Genomic DNA, 18,370 nt, shown 5'->3' with positions numbered 1-18,370 from the left:
TGACGCCTTAGGGTACGAAGTGAGGTTATCATTTTTTGCATCTCCCTCCCCACATTAAGTTAGTAAATTTATAGGCCGGCCAGGCTCCAGGTGTTTGCCCTGCATAGTGGGGTCTGTGACAACCTCACAGGTCTCTGGGGAGGTCTGGGGAGAGCTTGCACAAATGAAGTCACGGAACAAGGCACCAAGTCATAGGGTACACCCTCAAGGTGAAGTTCAACGGGAGCGGAGGGAGTTGGGCAAGGACCCATCCATGCAGGCACAGCCGCCAGCGCTGAGTCCCAGGGACCCCCCATGAGGGTGGGGTTGTCTGGGTGGGGTGGGGACCCAGGGGCAGGTGGAAAGGAGGGTCTGTCAGCCAGCCTGTCAGTCTGTGGCCCTTGGGGCTCACTGAGGGCTGGTGGAACAGAGGCAGACACCCAGCAAAGACTTTGCCAACCTGGGGCTCACTCCTGTATCCCCTTCGTGGGAGGCCAGAGCCATCTCAGGTTTCCTCAGGCTCCCTCCCCAGTGGCAGGAGCAGCCTGTGGTTCAGCCCTGGCCCTGGACACAGCGCCTCAATGTGGAACCGGCTTCAACTGCCTGGGCCTTGAACCTCAGAGGCCCAGCCTCAGGACCTGGGCAGAGGCCTCTGGTTAACCGGAGTATCTTTCCAGGGACAACAGCCTGATAGGCCTTCAGCTAGTGCCTCACAAACATCATCTAGCACAGACGGAGTTCCCCCATCTGCATCCTGTGACATTCTGAGCAGACAGTTAATTTCTCTGCACCCTATAACTCATCTGCAAAAAAGGGCATGACACCTACATGGCAGGGGTGGTTGTGAGGATGAGAGACAAGACACACCCAGTGCTGGCATGTAGTTGGAGGAATAAATAGCCCTGGTCTCATTATCACAGTCCAGAATCCCAGACCCTACTCCTCAAACTCCTGGCAAGATTCTGCCCCACTCCCTCCCATCAGCCATAGAAGCCAGGTGTCTGCATTCAGGCCTCTCAAGACCCAGCTGGACCCAGGGAGAAAGGACCCTCGCCAGGCAGGAGTGCAGCAGGGAGAGACGGTTACAGCAGAAGTCAGGCAACCTTCCCACTCTGAACATCCACCAAGAGGGGAGAATCTGCATCCGTCTGTTCATAGAAAGATGGGCATGTAGAGGCCAGGCCCAGCCTGGAAAGGTCTGCTTCTCTGCCCCTGTATCTCCTGGGAAAACCCTGGGGTTTGGTCAGCATTTCAGACCATCTGATTCTGGGGATAATGGTCCTTGGAGGAGGCCAATCATGCCCCACTGTAAGGGCAGTGTGCGTGGTCCTGGAGGAGAGATGAGAGGCACCTGGCTGAGGCTCCCATGTGTTTGTGTCTTCTCTATCTTGTAGAACACATGGCCCCTTCCAGCGGCCCCAAGTTTACCCAGATAATGTGATCAAAAAAGAAAGGAACCCCATAAGCTTTTCAGTTAAAAAGGGGCAGAGGAGACCCCTTCTTTGCAACACTTTCATTTCACCAGGGAACAGATGCTTCCTCTCAAGGCCTCCCTCCCTGCGTCCTTCCCATTGCCTTCTTTTCAGGGATTCTACGGTCTGCCTCCACCCTTTATTGTCTGGCCCTAAAATTTAAAAAGGAAAATAGAAGCTAGGGAAGAGAGGGAGAGAAAAAAAAGGAAGGCAGAGAGAGGAGAGAGAATATGTGGGGATCTCATCCTGATTAAGCTTCAATTAGAAATAAAATGTCAATCACTCTGCCTGGAAGGGGTTCCTGCTGTCGGGGGCTGGTTATGCAAAGCACTCCAAGGTGTGTAGGGATAATCAATTAGGTCAGAGGAAGGAGTAGATGTCACTGCTTCCCTCATTATCTGCATGGAGCTGGAGGTGGGGGTGCTTCACCAGGCTAGGAAGCCAGAGGAGAATGAAATTATCTCCCTAAGTGATGGCCCACCTCTGGGACTGGCACATGCACGGGTTCCAGTTGAATTTCTCTGGAGTGGAATATACAGTGAGGAGGGAGCGGGGTCCAGTCTGGAGGCAGCATGGAAGGGCCAGGGGGCTAGTGCAGCAGAGGCTTTGAGGAGAGCGAGGGACTCACCTCCTGGGCTGCATTCTCTGGGCCCCTGGTTGGCAGGCAGGGCCGAAGAGTCTACTGTCTTGGGCCTCCATTCTAGAAGGTTAGTGAATGCTTGGCTAGGAACTGGATGTCACATGTCTTCACCGGTTTGTTGGGAGTTTCTGTCAGGAACTCGCTTTGGGCCTAATTATTTGTCTTCTTCTGGAAATGTCCTCTGCGTCCTGTAATTCCTGGTTGTATGTACCCATCCCCTCCATCAAATGAAAATGGGCAATTGCGGGTGTGTAAAAGTTGCGTCTGTGGTTAGAGCCACTGCCCACTTGAGTAGGGGCAAGCCGCATCCTCCCTCAGGGTCCCACCTCCACCACGTGCAATTTGGAGGAGATTGGATTAGATGAAACTTTCTGACAAGTCCAACTCTACAGTTAGGCATGAATGAAAGAAGTGTGGGTCCAAAGATAATTACGGGGGGTGAAACGGCCCCATAACCTCTCTAGAGACCACCTCTTGATCCTGACTGGCCACTGTCATCTGATCCAGCCAGCCAACTTGACCACATTAAAAATGTCCATCTATTGTGGGACCAACCTAGCTTTGAAGCAGCTGCTGCTTCCCCGTGAACAGAAGCTCCAGCCCCTCCGAAGGCCATCCTGATGGTCTGGATGGAAATCCCCACAAAGCATCTCTTCCTGAGGGTGGCGGGGATGAGCACTCAGGGCGAGAGACCTGGAAGAGGTCCTAAGAGCGGGTCTCAACCAGGCAATCCCCCGCTTTCGGGACCGATGGCAACGTCTAGAGACCCTTCCAGTTGTGACTGGGTCGGGGTGCCACAAGCAGCTCGTGGGTGGAGACCAGGGATGCTGCTAGAAGTCCTACAAGGCATAGGCCAGGGCCCCGCAACAAAGAATTATCCAGTCCAGAATGTCAGCAGGGCCGAGGTTGAGAAACTGTGGAGTTGAGCGAGGGAAGAGGTATCTGGGGCAATCCCAGCAAGGCATTTTCTCCCAGAAACTACAGCCTTGTAGAGAGAAACATTAAAGCAGGGCGCTAAGTGGGACGTTTTTTGTTCTTTAAGAACTTTTGGCCCTGGAAGGGGGAAGTAGGGGTGAGGGAGCGCAAACAGGAAACTGCCAGCCTGGGGAAAAGAGCTAGCAGGTTTCAGCTCAGCCTGGTGCCCAGGGTAGCCCCTGGGGGTGGGACCATCTCAGCCCAGAGGGACAGAGTCAGCCCCAAAGAGGATGTGTGTCTGGAAAGTTGGGGCCTTTCTCCCTGGATATTTCTATCAGGAGCAGGTTACTGGAACGTTATAGACGAAAGCTCGACTCCTGTGGTTTTGCCTCATAATTATTGCCACCTCCTAACTGCTGTCAGGCCTTCTGTGCACAGAAGTTCATCTATTTATTTTACCTGCGTCTTTTACCTGGGACTGTGCGCATGCGTGTGCATGTGTCTGTGTGTGTGCCTGTGCGTGTGTGTCCCATGTCGGGGAGCAGGAGCTGGCCGACGGCAGGGTACGGTCTTACTCTAGGGCCGGCCGTCGGGAACGGGAAGGCAGTGGTTTCAGGGCTTTTGTCCTGCCTTCTCTCACCAGTCCAGGCCGCTAACAAGTGGGCCCACAGCCCTTGGGGCCTCTGGAGCACACTCATCTAAGGGACTGTGCCCTTCTCAGACGCTCAGATTTATTTTGCCAAAGTTACAGGGCAATTATGGAAATGCGCCCTTTGAAGCTGGGCTGGTTTCTCTTTATTTCCCTTTCCCTGACAAAGCAGAGCTTCCCTGCCTCTTGTGGGCTTTATTTTTTTCGCCCCCCTCCCTCTCTCTGTCCCTTTCCTTTTCCCCTCTCTCTCTTTTTTTCCCTGATAATTATGAAATAGCGGGAGTTTCCAGGGGTAATTTGAAAAAATCTTTTAAACGGTGATAAAAAATATGTATAAATTAAAAGAAGATGACTAGTATTTAAATATTATGTTGGGTTTTTTTTTAAGTGGGATTTTGCAGGCCTGGAGGAAAGAAAGGAATGAATGATAGTCAGACACAGACCTCTCATGCCCAGGTCATTGTGGGTCTCTGACACCCTTGCCAGCCAGAGGCCCAGAGTAGGGCAGTCAGACCGGCCACCTGGTTGGTTTCCAGGCTGTTTCAGCCACCTGCACACCGCGCCCCCTCCACCCCGCCCCGCTATGGAATCTCAGCTCCACAAACTGGGCAGGACAAGTGCTCTGCCTCCCTCTTCTCACACCTCCGTATGAATCAGAGGCCCAGACTCAACAGAGCTGTGTTTTCCAGGCTTTGTACACTATTCATCACTGTAGCACAGAATCTGGAGGCTCTGTGTGAACCAGCCCCACTGATTTCCCTCGTCCCGCCCCACTTTGCTTGACTTGACGCTGGGGTGTGGAGGGAAAGTGTCTGAAGCCAGGCGGTGTTCACCTCAGTGCTGGCCAGGCCTTCAAGGGGGAGAGCCGGACTGCTTAGCATAAGGGGAGAGGGGGCTCAGTGTCTGCTTTTTAGGGTGGCTTTGAAGTTTTCTGTGTCCGTAGTTTTGTTTGCTCCTTCCTCCCTCCCTTCCTGTCTTTGGGGTGAAAGGCTCATGATCTGTCCACAAACTCTGACAGGAAGTCTCGTCACCTTCAGGAGCCAAGGCCTGTCCGGAGTGGAGGCCCTTTCAACTCCCACTTCCTGTGCCGGGTTTAAAGAAAATAAAATCAATTAAATGGAGTTAAGTGCTTATGATTTGATAGGCCCCATGATAAGCTCTTCGCATGCATTTGATTTGATGGCCACAGCCATCCTCAGTGAAGGCAGAGATGAAGAAATTAAGGCTTGGGGGAGTGGGGAGTGGAGTTTAAAAAACTCTTCTGGTAACATGAACAATCTCCATGGCATGCAAAATATCCTGGAGAACATTCCATGCAGCAGGCTACCATCTGAATTAAAAGGAGAATATACATTTGTTGGTTCAAGAAGCTGGAAAGAGTTATAAGCCTTAAAGAAAGGGCCTGAGCAGCTCGAAGTTAAGGACCTGAGGAATACTTCTCAGTCTATATCCTTTGTTCCTTAGGAACTATGTGAATAATTAAGTTAGCTTAGCTGCACTGAACCCCAGTGCCTTCCTCTGTAAATGCTCTTATCCAGCATTTACTGAGTACATACTATGTACTGAGCACAAGTATTAACTCATTTAATCCTCCCAAAGAACCTAGGATGTAGACCAAGGATTTGAATGCATCAGTACTTCCTTTGCTTCATTTCGGCTTCTGCGTCACTGTTGCCCTTCTCTCAGAGTCCTCCAGGTGGCAGGTACACAGGCATCATTAACTCTGTGGCCATGGCCTGAGAGCTAGTGATCCAAAGGGAAAGAAATGGTTTCTCTTGCTTGGTTTCAGTTGTAAAATCCCAAGGAAGCACCCTGATTGGCTCAGCTTGGGTCATGTGTTCATTGCTGGGCCAATCACAATGGCTGGAGGTGTGGCAGGAAGAGGAAGAAAAGAGAGGATGCTACTATTATAGAAATGGGAAGGGGAGGGAATGTGTGCAGGGCAGATACAATCAATCCACATCTACTACACTGGAGGGGTAGGGAAGGGTATGAGGGGATCAAGAAGGAAGACCTGGGAAGAGGCTGCGGAGGCAGGTGAGAAGGGAGAGTGATCAGCTCTTTCACCAAAGGCCAGTCTTGCAAGTCACTGAACAAAGGCCAAAACCCAAGGCAAACAAGCCCTCAGGCCTTCCAGGCCCAGCAGACTCCCTCGGTCACCGTACTAAGATGGGTATGAGTCATGCCATATCGTCTTAAGATTTCCCACCTGAGTATTTCTAGGGAAAGGGGTGAGTGAACGTACAGCCTGAAGAATCTAAGGTCCAAACCAAAGTGGCCCTCCTGCAAGAGTGCAAGTCCTTTCATGTCTCACTTTTTATCTTATTGAGGAGTCTGCCTCTTATGCCATGACTTTCCCATTTGCCTTGTTATAAGGGTAGTTTTTCCTGTACAGATTTCCAGATAAAATGGATAATTCAGGGCCCCTATTTAACCTGTGGCCTTGATCTCTCCTGGGACACTGCTGGACACCATGGAGTTCTGGTGCCTTGATTTAAGGAGCTTGGGCACATGGGTTGACAGGAGTTGGACCCCAATGTCTTGAGATGGTGACAAAGGGCAGAAGGATGGGGTCAGACTCTTGGGGACCCACGTTTTGCTTAAAGTCAGTAGAACTTTGGAGCCCGACATGTTCCTTCTCTTTAATTGTCCCCTCTCTCTTCCCTTTTTACACTTGAACCTGAGCTGGGGGATGGATCTTTGGGCTGGAGATTATCTTGGTGCTGGGTATATCCCAGGGCCTAGTACTAGTGAGTGCTCAATAAATACCCATGGAATGCATTGGTGCATGGAATTCAGCAATCAAATAGGCTTTTCCTAAAAATGTATTTAGATGGTGAGGAAAATCACTTGTAAATATTCTATAAGGTAAGAATTACTAAATATTATCATTCTAAATATAATTTTGTAAAAAATCCTAGTCGTTATGAAATACAACAACTTTAAATACAAGTATATATAAGATAGTAAGAGTTACTTTGAGAACAAAGGGTAACTCTTAATCTCTGTGTAAAGGTTGGGACTTGTCATCATGTTTTCCTAGACGAAGAGAACATGAGAGTGTAGTTTGAAGGCTGAAGCCACTCTGTTTTCAGTTGTCCTGTGTCCTCTATCTGCTGTAGCTGAGCACCCTAAGTATACCCAGTAAATATGCCCAGTCCCACCTGACCACTCATATATTACGGTGCAGTCGGGACCATTTATGAGGTCAGGCAGTGGGGTTGGGGCCCTGGCACCCTGTCATGTGGTCTCACTGATTTTCCTAAGGCATTCATTTATTGTCCACCCTGAACAGTCAGGCCAGGAGGTCTCCACACCATGGTCTGTCCTCCCGTCAAGGCCCCTGACTTTTTGTGTCCTGGAATACAGCAGAAGAGCAGTCTGGCTCGGCCCAGCTGGAAATAGCACCTGGGAAAAGGCCACAGACTCAACCGCTTGCTTCTCCAGCATGCAGAAGGGCCACTGCCAAAAATATAATTACCCAGAAATGTGGAATGCAGACGCTGCAGGAGAGAGGGGCTGAGCAAAGAGGGCCGGGGAGGGAGGCGACAGAAGGGCTGGCCGAGGCAGAGCACTTCTGATGACTGGACAGAGTCCCTCTCCGTGGCTTGGAGAGCTGCACCATCACAGGGGCCTAGGAGGCACCAGGCACTAGGCTGATCCACAAACTAGAGGCTTCTGAGGAAGTTGTCTCGACCATTCAACCTCTCCAGGAACGAGAGAGGCTCCTTCCATCCCATTAAATGATGATCAAACTCGCTTTGCAACAGGAAAATCAGGCCATCTGCCCTAGAGGGAGGCAGAGGAGGAACCCACCCATATCATCTCCCTGGTCCTTAGATGGCACATTTGTGATAGGAGCCTAAGATGGGTTACACGTTTGCCTGTGAAGAAACCACAGCAGAACGTCTCTTCTTGCTGCCTCTGAGATCTCTGGCTCACAGGCTTTCACACAACTGCTGAGCTCATTCTGGGTCTGGGTATACTCTGGTCTAGTCCTCACTGGCGTGCTAATTACAGAAAAGCTGGCATTTCTCTTTGCTCTAGCAACACCCCCTCGAGGTACAATATACGGTTGGTTATTAGTGGCAAGCTATGGGTCATCTCTGAATTGATATTAGTAACTCCAACCCTGAGAATGCGTCACAACACACACCAACACGTAGGTGTGACATTTGAAATATTTAACAACTGGGGCCTCACCACCCTCAGAACTGGCAGGGACCTGAGGTCTCCTGTGTGCCAGACACTGACAAGTCAGTCTGTGAGTCACAGAGGTCCGGGGAAGGGCCAGAGCAAAAGAGGGGACACTATTAACCAACTGTCATTGAACTCTGTCTATACTTTAAAAATGGAGGCAACTGGATAGCCATGCACAAAAGGATCAAGTTGCATCCTTCCTCATTCCATACACAAAAATTAACTTGAAATGTATCAAAGACTTAACTGTAAGTCTGAAACTATAAAGCTCTTAGAAGAAAATACAGGCAAAGATACTTGTGACATTAAGTAAGGTAAAGGCTTCTTAGATATGACACCAAAAATAGAAATAATAAAAGGAAAATTAGATAAATTGTACTTCAGCAAAACGTAAAACTATGTGTTACAAAGGATAACATCAAGCAGGTGAAAAGATAACCAACAGAATGGAGGAGATATTTGCAAATTATATATCTGATAAGAGAACTGTATCTCGAATATGTATTTAAAAACTATTTCAACACAATAATAATAGACAACCCAATTTAAAAGTGGGCCAAGGATCTGAATACACATTTCTTCAAAGATGATGTACGAATGACCAATAAGCACATGAAAAGATGCTCGATGTGATTAGTCATCAGAAAAATGCAAATCAAAACCACAATGAGGTATCACTTCACATCCAGTAGAATAGCTCTAATAAAAACGATGGACCCTAAAAAGTGTTGGCGAGGATGTGGAGAAATAGTAACCTTAACACGCTGTTGGTAGGAGTGTAAAATAGGGCAATCCTTTCAAAAAACAGTTTGACAGTTATTCAAAAATTAAACATAGTTTCTATATGACCCAGCCATTCCATTTCTAGATATACACCCAAGAGGAATGAAAACAGACATACACAAAAGCTTGTATTTGAATGTTCACAGTAGTGTCATTAATAACAGCCAAAGAGTGGAAACAATTCAAATGTTCATCAACTGATGAATGGCTGAACAAAATGTGGTATATCCAAACAATGGAATACTATTTGGCCTTAAAATGGAACGAAGTACTGATACCTACTACGCATGGATGAACCTTAAAAACATGCCAAGTGAAGGGGAGGGTATACCTCAGTAACAGAGTGCGTGCTTAGTCTGCATGAAGTCCTGGATTCCATTTCCAGGGCCTCCATAAATACATACATACATACATACATACATACATACATACATACATACATGAATACACCTAATCACCCCCACAAAAAAGGTGGCAAAAAAAACCAAAAACAAAAACAAAATAAAATGCTAAGTGAAAGAGGCCTGCCATATAAGATCACATATTGTATAATTCCATTTATCTGAAATAATCAGAAAAAGCAAATCTAGAGAGACAGAAAATTGCTTAGTGATGTCTTAGAGTTCTAAGGGCTGGTTTGATATGGGGAATAACTGCTAATGGGGACAGGATTTCTTTCTGGAGTGATGAAAATGTTCCAGAATTGATGGTGGTGGTGACTGCACCGCTCTGAGTATACTAAAGCCACCAACCAGTGGACCTTTACATGAGTGAATGACAGTTCATGTGAACTGTATCTCAATGGCTGTTGGTAACGCCCCACCAGCCAACACACAAACATTCTATTTAAAGACACCCCCCAAAATGTTCAGACGTGCACACGCGTACACACACAAACACAACAATAACAACAACCAGAAGAAAACACAAAAGCAAAAGAAATTGAGGGAACTAGGTCAACACCAATAGCTGTGAACATTTTCCCCCAAGACTGGTAATGGAGAGTGAATTTTTGTTGCAGAGTTTTGGCATAAGAGGTCCTGCTGAAAATACTTACATATAACTTTACCTCCCAGAAGAAGGAGCTTTTGAACCCTCAAATAATGATGTTCTGGTGCTTTCTTATTTGGAAAGCTCCCTGGATTGTGCCCATATGCCTATTATTACAGTAACAGGACTCCAAATGGCCATATATGAAGGAGGACCTGCATGGGGCTTACAGAAGCCTGGTGCTGTTTCCCCCTCAAAAAGCAGACGACTTTCCCTCCACCCCAGCAAACTGCCATTGCCTGACACTCACTAAAGAGAGGCAGTGGGAGAAGATGCTTTCTGGAAAATTACAGCGCAGTTCTGTGTCCAGGAAAGATGGAAGCTTGAGAGACACACACCCAGGCCCGGGCAGGGGGCTCTGGTTTATACACTGTGTAGGAAAGACTTGGGGAAGTTCTCCCCAGGCAGATCAAACCCATGTCTTTATCCAGAGGGCCATCAAATCTATCAAATACACTGACTGGCAGAATGTAACTGCAGGGAAGATGAATTTGGGTTCAGGAAAGCAATGCGGCCTTCCCAACGGCTCATCTTCTGCACAAAATCGCTACCATCAAAACCTGCTACCGTCTAACAGTGGTCAAGCACTATGATAAACACCTGCATGTGTATCTCATTTAATCCTCAAAACCGTTCAGTAAGGTCAATGCTATCATTGTTCCCACTTTGCAAGTGGGGAACTGAGGTCAAGGGCAGAGTGAAGTTTTGAACCCAGTTGCCAAACTCTGAATCACTTCTGCTTCAAAAGCCAGGTACCCTTAACTCATGCTTAATAGGGGAGGGATGGCAAAGGAGGGGAGAACGTCATTCCTTTCTTTCTTTGGCCATTGTGTTGAATTACTACTGAAACCCTTGAGAAGCAATATTTTGGAAGAAGCATACGAGAGAAAAATCCCCATCCAAGACACAGGGAGAGGATTAATGAGGGGAGGGATGTATTGCATTGGAAAATCTTCCTGCACATGTTTAGGGAAGACAGGAGGAGCAGTGGGGAGGTGAGGATGATGAGACCACAGAAGAGACCCTCAGAGGTTGAACCAGGCTGTGTCCACACCAGGATCCAGACTGACACCCTCTTATCCAGCGCTCCAGCAGCAACAAAAGATCCTGGAGACTTGGTCGCAGCCCCCACCCCGGATGGCACCCTCTCCTCTTCTCCGCCCTGTGCTTGCGTCAGGGACCCTTCCTGCAGATGAATGAGGAGGGGGCTATGAAACCCATCTGCCCAGCTGACCTTCACCTGAGGGTCCTCCCTAGACCCACCTTCAGAGGGAAGAGGAGGCTGTGGGATGGGAAAGAGGGCCCCGGCTGGGGCTGGAAGGACTGGGTTCAAGCCTCAGCCTCAACTCCCATGAGCGAGCTGTCCACTTTGGATTCTTTCTTTTAATTTTCAAATTTTGACCTGCTTTCAGATTTATATAAAAATTGCAATAATTGTCCAAAGGTTATCATAAACTCTACACCCAGCTGCCCCAAATGTGAACATTTTACCATATTCTTCTCTCAACCCATAAATTAACAGATACAGACACAGACAAGTATGTATCTTATACATGTATAAACATACAGATGTATCTATATATATATATTTCTGTAATATATATGTATAAGATATAGATATGTGTATACTTATGTAAGTAATATCTATGTAAATGTAAGTATGTATATAAATACTTATACAAGTACATATACAAGCATATATAGACCACAGAGACATGTATATGCAGATATAAAAGCATATATGTGTGTATATAGACATATATATATAAACATTGTACCTCCAATTCCAATCCAACATGGTGAATTCATTAGATCTTTCTGCTTCCATATACGTAACTCCCTTCTCTGTCAAGGACAAACCTAGCTCCCATTATGCACAATATATTTACTTATTTGCGCAATCCCAGAATATGCAGTAAGTATTTTCAAAATTGCTAACCTATACATCTGCCAAAAAGAAATCCACCATCTAGAGTTAAGACTTACGTCGGGTTATGTTGTCTTTCATGCAAACATTGTGTTCCAAAATCACGGGGGTCAGCTCTTCCCCACCCTTCCTTACAGTGTGGGTTGTGCGTTTCCTTTGAAAACTAGCTCAGTTCTTTTGTTTTTACTTGTATCTCATTTGAAGATCTTCCCCCAGCCTTGTTTGATTTTATTTCTCTTTTGAGTACATGAAATATCAACATGGTTCCAGAAGTTGTAAGTGTGCCAAAAAAGTATACTAGAGAAATGTCACTTCCTCCCATCCTTTCTCTTTTCCAACCCCATTTTCATTCACTTCCTGTAACTAACCAGTCTCATTAGTTTCTGTTTTATCCTTCTAGCACTTTTTGGGGGCACAAATAAGCAAAAACACAGATATTTTCTCCCCACCTTTCCTACACAAAAGGTAGCACCCTACTTTAACAACAGGTCCTAGAAATCACCCCCATGTCAGCCCATAGATATCAGCCTCACTCTTTTTTACAGCTGCACAGGACTGTGTTGGGTAGATCTACCACAATTATGCAACCGATGGGTTTTCAGATTGTTCCCAATATTTTGTAGTTACAAACAATACAGCAATGAATAACCTTGGGCATACATATTTTCACATTACTGGAATGCCATCCACTTTTACGTGTTATGTATCAGTAAGGATTAGATTCATCCACATATAATAGAAAACCCAAAATAACAGAAACATATAATGGGTTATTGCTATATACATGAAAAAATCCAGAGGTAAGCAGTCCAGGGTTGGCACAGTGGCTCCATGGTCATCAGGGACCCAGGTTCCTTCTGTCATTCTATTCTTCCATTCTTAGTAGGTTGTTTCTATCCTCACAGTTACCTCATGATCTAAAATGGCTGCCGATACTCCTACCATCACATCTATGCCCCAGGGAGAAGGAAGTAAGAGCAAAGAAGGCCTTCCTCAGTGGTTATTATTTATGAAGACATCCTGGAAGTCTCTCCCAGCAACTTCTACTTGCATCTCACTGGCCAGAATTAAGTCACGAGGGAGGTTGGGAGAAATAGTCTTATAGCTGGCCACACTACTACCCTCAGTGATCAGGGTTCTTTTGGTGAGGAATAAGGGAGAATGGGCATTGGCTGGGCAACTAGCAATTTTTACCACCTTTACTACAATGAACTTTTCAGCCCTTCCGTTCTATTCCACAACTAGTAAATCTTCTGCATACAAGAGTGAACAAAAAAAGTCACCTCTTTCCCTAGGGTACTTGGGACAATTTTAGGAGCATTCTCATGGCACTGAGCCAGTGCAGGTCCTCCCCGCTAGGGGACCAGGAATGCCCCGGAGAAAGCAGCTACTGGGGATCACCCCTGTTATCCGAGCCACTAGGAGGGTCAGGTGTTTTCGTGAGAAGAGGAAATACCGCAATACTTCAACAAGCACAGGAGATAAGCCCAGAAGCCAGATGCCACCGTCTTACACCAGAGGCGAAAGTAACAAGGTATTCGACGTTAGCCAGAGAGCCAAACGTATCAAGAGACACCAAAACGTGCCTGAGTTCATCCCAGGGGGATGGGGACTGTCATTCAAAGCAGCATTAAGTGCAAACTGAATAATGTAGGAGGTGCCCAAAGAAGCAGTGTTGACATGTGACTTTGGGAGCAGAGGCTGGGAAGGGATGAGGTTAGGTAGGGGGGCGGCATTTAGACTGAGCAGATGGACTAGACTTGAGCATGGGGACATGGAAAAGAGGACTCCCAGCGTGGCATGGGGAAAGGGGTTCTGGAGTCCAGCGGGGCTGAGTTCACACCCCAGCCTGATGTGTAACAACCACAAAGTCACCTCCTCTCTCTGGGGCTCAGTTTTCTCATCCACAAAAATCCCTCTAGCTGGGTGCACATGGAAGAAATTAAATGATGGATTAAAGATCCAGCAAAGTGGTTATTGTCATTAATAGTGACTATCACATCATTTAGTATAAAGGCCAGGTGTCAATGTCCAGTTACCAGACCCTCCCCAACTAGGATGGAAGCTTAGAGAAGGCAGGAGGGCAAGTCTGCCTGGGGGTGGCTGAGCAGGAGGCCCCCCTTGGGGGTGGGGACAAGGGTAGAAGCCCAAAGTGAAAGGATTCTCCATTCTCCTTGGTTAAACCTCATTATTCACCACTAGGTAGGGCCAGAAAGATGGCCTCAGGGGCCAACAGAGGCCACTTCACATCAAGATTGGGGAGGACACTTTATGTTTCCTTTCTCACGTTTCAACATGCTGGGTCCAAAGGAGTTTTGTCCCCAAGGCGTTGTTCATTAAGGAGTCACCTTCCTCATACTCAGGACTCCAGGGATGTCAACCTATAATTTAGTGATGTCCCAGTGTCCACTGGACGTGCAGCCCTGGACATGCCTCAGCCCCTGGAAACATCCCTCCCTTCCCCTCAGGGTGTTTTGAGAAGTCAATCAAAGCTCTGCTCTCAGTGGTTAAAGTATCAGAAAGTGCTCACGCCCGTAAAACAAATGTGTGTGAAAAGCACATTAGTTCTTACTCACTGGACTCTTTTGGATAAGAAGGAAAAAAAAGGGGGGCTAGAAAAAGCAACCATTTATTGAGCACCTACTGTGTTTCTATACTTTACATGCATTATCTCATCTCATCCTGAAAACCATCCCAGGAATATGGAAAGCAACCATTATCATCCCCATTTTACTGAAGAATACATTGAGATTCAGAGATGTTAAGAGGCTTATCTGAGGTCACAGATTCAGTACATAGCAGAGCTCTGGGATCCAAACCTAGTGCCATATAACCAGAACCTAGAGTCTTTAAAAGTTAGGCCCTTTAGCAGAGGGCTTTTCAAAGGCTGTAAAGTAGGGCTTGGATGGGAGGACGTGGAGCAGGTGTCCTCAGGTGGGGGCCTCCCACAGGTCCCTGGTGCCTCCTTTCTACAGAAGACTCGCCCAGGTCTCGTGACAGCCGCTGGCACAGGGCATCCACTGCTTGAAATCCAGACTCTCCTCCTTTGCTTCTCAGCCATAGTAAAACCAAAGTTTATTTTCATTCCCTTGTCCCCATGTTAAAGGAGAGCAGAGCTTGGGCCCCAAATTCCATTCTAAATAAGGGACTGGAGGACTGTTCAAATTAGTTAAGATGATTTGGCAGTTTGGGAAGAAGTATTGCACATGAGGGTGTACACACGTACACACAAACCCCCCACGAGGCAGACCTGTCGGATCATCCCAGCCATGAGCTCTGATGCCAACCCGGAGCCACAGTAGCACCTTCCCACCCCCACGGCTCCACCCAGGGTTCGTGGGCAGTCAGCGTGTCCTTTCAGAAGCTGCTTGTTCACATGTGGTTCGTGAGTCACCAGGGCCCCTCTCCTTCTCCTTCCTGATGAGAGCCTTTTTGGATTTCCATGCTCCCTGGCTCCTTCTATGCTCCCAACAGGAAGGCGATTACAACCTGTGAGCAGCTACAATTTTGGCAGCAGGGATGGAATAAGTGGGCGGCATGGACCCCTAATAATGGAGATGCTAAAACTAAGTGCCCGCTCGGGCCTAAAAATCTCACGGCATCCCCCATGAGGATTTGATAATTGAGGAAGGTGGTCTTCTAAGACCTTCCTTCTCATAGTGTGGTCTCTAAACCAGCATCGTGGGCATCACCTGGGAGCCTGTTAGAAATGCAGGTGCCACGTTAATGCACACATCGTAAAACTTCTGACACTCTGCTCCAAGATCCTGAAAACGTGGCGGCTTCCCCCCAACACACCCCGCAGGTCTAGACAGCTTACCTTTCAGGGATAAGTACCCCACAAAATAAATAAACAAACAGTTTGGCAGGAAGATAAGTTTTAGCACTATTGCATGCCCCGTTCATCTCCAGGGTACACCAAACCCATCAGCACGTGAGAGGCCCTGATAAGTCCTGCGTTCAAGAAACATGTTAACTTTTTCATTGAATGGAATGCCTCCCAAACTTATTTGACCACAAAATATTCCTGTCACAGAACACACAACGGTGGAATACGTTCTGAGAAACGCCTTTCCTTGTAAGAAAGGCCACGGGATAATGCCTCGCGTGATCCCTGGGAGAAGGCAGCTGGGGTGTGCGCAAGACCTGACATTTTTACTCATCAGTTCCAAGACCTCAGGATGTATAAATCAGGAACCTATTTTACAGGTGACAGGGAAGTTTATATCAGTTACCTTTAAGGGGGGCCACACCCTCATGGCTCGAGGATTCCAGTCTGCCTTCCCACGGTCAACATCCTCAGCCCAAATTCATTACACAACACTCCTCTCCCCTGACAACATCACTCTTCTCCCAGGCTTGAGAACAGTGTCTTCCCTCCCCGCTCCCTGATGGCCCCTCACTCCCCTCCCACTCCCACTGCTACGTTCCTCCATCTAACTAATCACCCAGTTCATCATATTTTATCTCTGTTGTGTCTTTCAACTCTTCACCCCCTGCTCCTCCCCACTCCGACTATCCTGGCCTCCTGCCCCCTAAGCACCTCCCTGCCCTGATTTCTCCATAATTCATCCTACGCCCTACACCTAGAGGGATTTCTCAATGCACAGACATGCCTGCTCCAACAGTATCGGCAGCAGCATCAGTGTGGGTGACATTTATTAAGCCCTTCCTTTATTCTAATTCTTTCTTATATTGTTATTCCTATTCTGATGACTTGGAAATTGAAGACCAGGGAGGCTGGGTGACTGGCCTAAGGCCTTCCACGTAGTAAAGAGGATTTAAGGTTGGGTAATACGGCAGCAGAAGCTGAGCGCTTCACCCCTGCATGGCCCCGCCTCTTCTCACAGACTCTGCCATGAAGGCTCCCTTGACCATCCACCAGCCCTGCTGGCACCTTCTGCCTCAGTCAAGCCAGGCCCATCACTGACGTGGACCAGGACACTCTGACACATCTCCACCTATCAACATCACCTTGAAATCTTTGCTCAGAGACATTTCCTCCATTCCCAACCACACCCCTCCCCCTTATTAGTGGAATTCTTCATCACCCCTAGGAGATGGTCAAATTTTTGAGGCAGAGGGCCAGAACTTGCCTATCTGTGTCTGCCTACAGTGGGCCTCACACAGGGTTGGGGTCTCTCTGTCCCCCACAGTCCATTTGTCACTTGGCTTTAAAAGATCTGGAGAGGGCTTTAAAACTTTCTATTATGGAATTTTTTTTTCTAACACAGTCCCAAAATATTTCTAATAAACAAAAGCAGAGAGAGTGGTTTGATGAACTCCCATCACCCATCTTCAACAATTATCAACCTTCTGTCAGTCCTGGTCCATCTGTTTCTCCCCCTATGTTTTTGCCAGAGATTGGAAAACATCTCAAACTTCACAGTATGTCACCCATAATTTCCATAGTACCTAACTCTAACAGACAAGAACTTTAAAAAACTATAATTATTATATCGTTACCACTGACAAAATTAACAGCATCATATAAAAGGTGTTGGCAAACATGGGCCCTCAGGCCAAATCTGGCCCTCTGTTTTTGTAAATAAAGTTTTATTGGAACATAGTCACACCCATTGGCTTTCCTATTGCCTAGGGCTGTCTTCAAGCTGCAACAGAGAGTTGAGCAGTTGTGACCAAAACCATACAGTCCACAGAGCCTAAAATATTTACTTTCTGGCCCTTACAGAAAGTTTGCTGGCCCCTGATACATAATATCCAGTCTGCTTTGAAATTTCCCAGATTGAAGAGATTGATTGATTGACTGATTGAAGTACAGTTAATGTATAATATTATCTAAGTTACAGGTGCACAATATGGTGATTCACCACTTTTAAAGGTTATACTCCATTTGTAGTTATTATAAAATATTGGCTCTATTCCTTGAGTTGTACAACATATCCTTGTGGCTGATTTTTTACCTAATAGTTTGTACCTCTTATTCCCCTCCCTCTCTGTGGCCCCTCCCTCTTCTCTCTCCCCACTGGTAATCGCTAGCTTGTTCTCTGTATCTGTGAGTGAGAGATCTTCCTAAACCAAGCTCTGATTGTGTCTCTCACCTTCTTAATTTTCACTAGACTCTTTTTGCCGGTGGGGTGGAAGACCTAACACCTAGCAGAAATTTCCAGGATCTTACTGTTTGCTGCTCCAGCCTCATCTTACTTGTCCTTCAACCCCATGCTCTATCTGTTCCAGTGTGTCTGCTCTCTTTCAGTTCCTCCACAATCCCTTCTCAGGGCCTTTGCACAAGCTGTTCCCCTGGCCTGGAGTTACCCCCACTCCCCAACCGCCATCTTTGCTCAGTTAACGCCAACTCTTCCCTCAGCTCAAGCCCACTTCCCCCAAAGGGTCCTCTCTGAGCCCCCAAACTTCCCTGAGCCCCCAGAATCCTCTGTCATGGACAGTGTGTTATTCTTTCACTTGAGATCATTAGCACCCTTGGAACCATGCATTTCAATGTTGTTTGACCACTGTCTCTCCACTGGACGCTAAGTCTGGGAGGGTGGCCAGTGTTTTCTTTCTCGTCCCTCAATTTCTGGCACCTTAGCATGGTGCTCAACACACAGTAGGAGCTCAATAAATATTTGGCAAATAGATGACTCAATTGGTTTATATTCGCTGGAAATGCCCCAGTATAAGAAGGCAGACTGAGTTTTCCTTGAGTTTTCCAGGGCCATTTTCCCCATCCTCTCTATCAAACTCAAAGAGAGAAGTGGAGAGACAAAGATTTTGAAAAGCCTACTATGTGCCAG

Source organism: Camelus ferus, chromosome 9 (genome assembly GCF_009834535.1).
Source record: "Camelus ferus isolate YT-003-E chromosome 9, BCGSAC_Cfer_1.0, whole genome shotgun sequence".
Lineage (NCBI taxonomy): Eukaryota > Metazoa > Chordata > Mammalia > Artiodactyla > Camelidae > Camelus > Camelus ferus.
Note: the sequence above shows the minus strand (reverse complement) of the source record.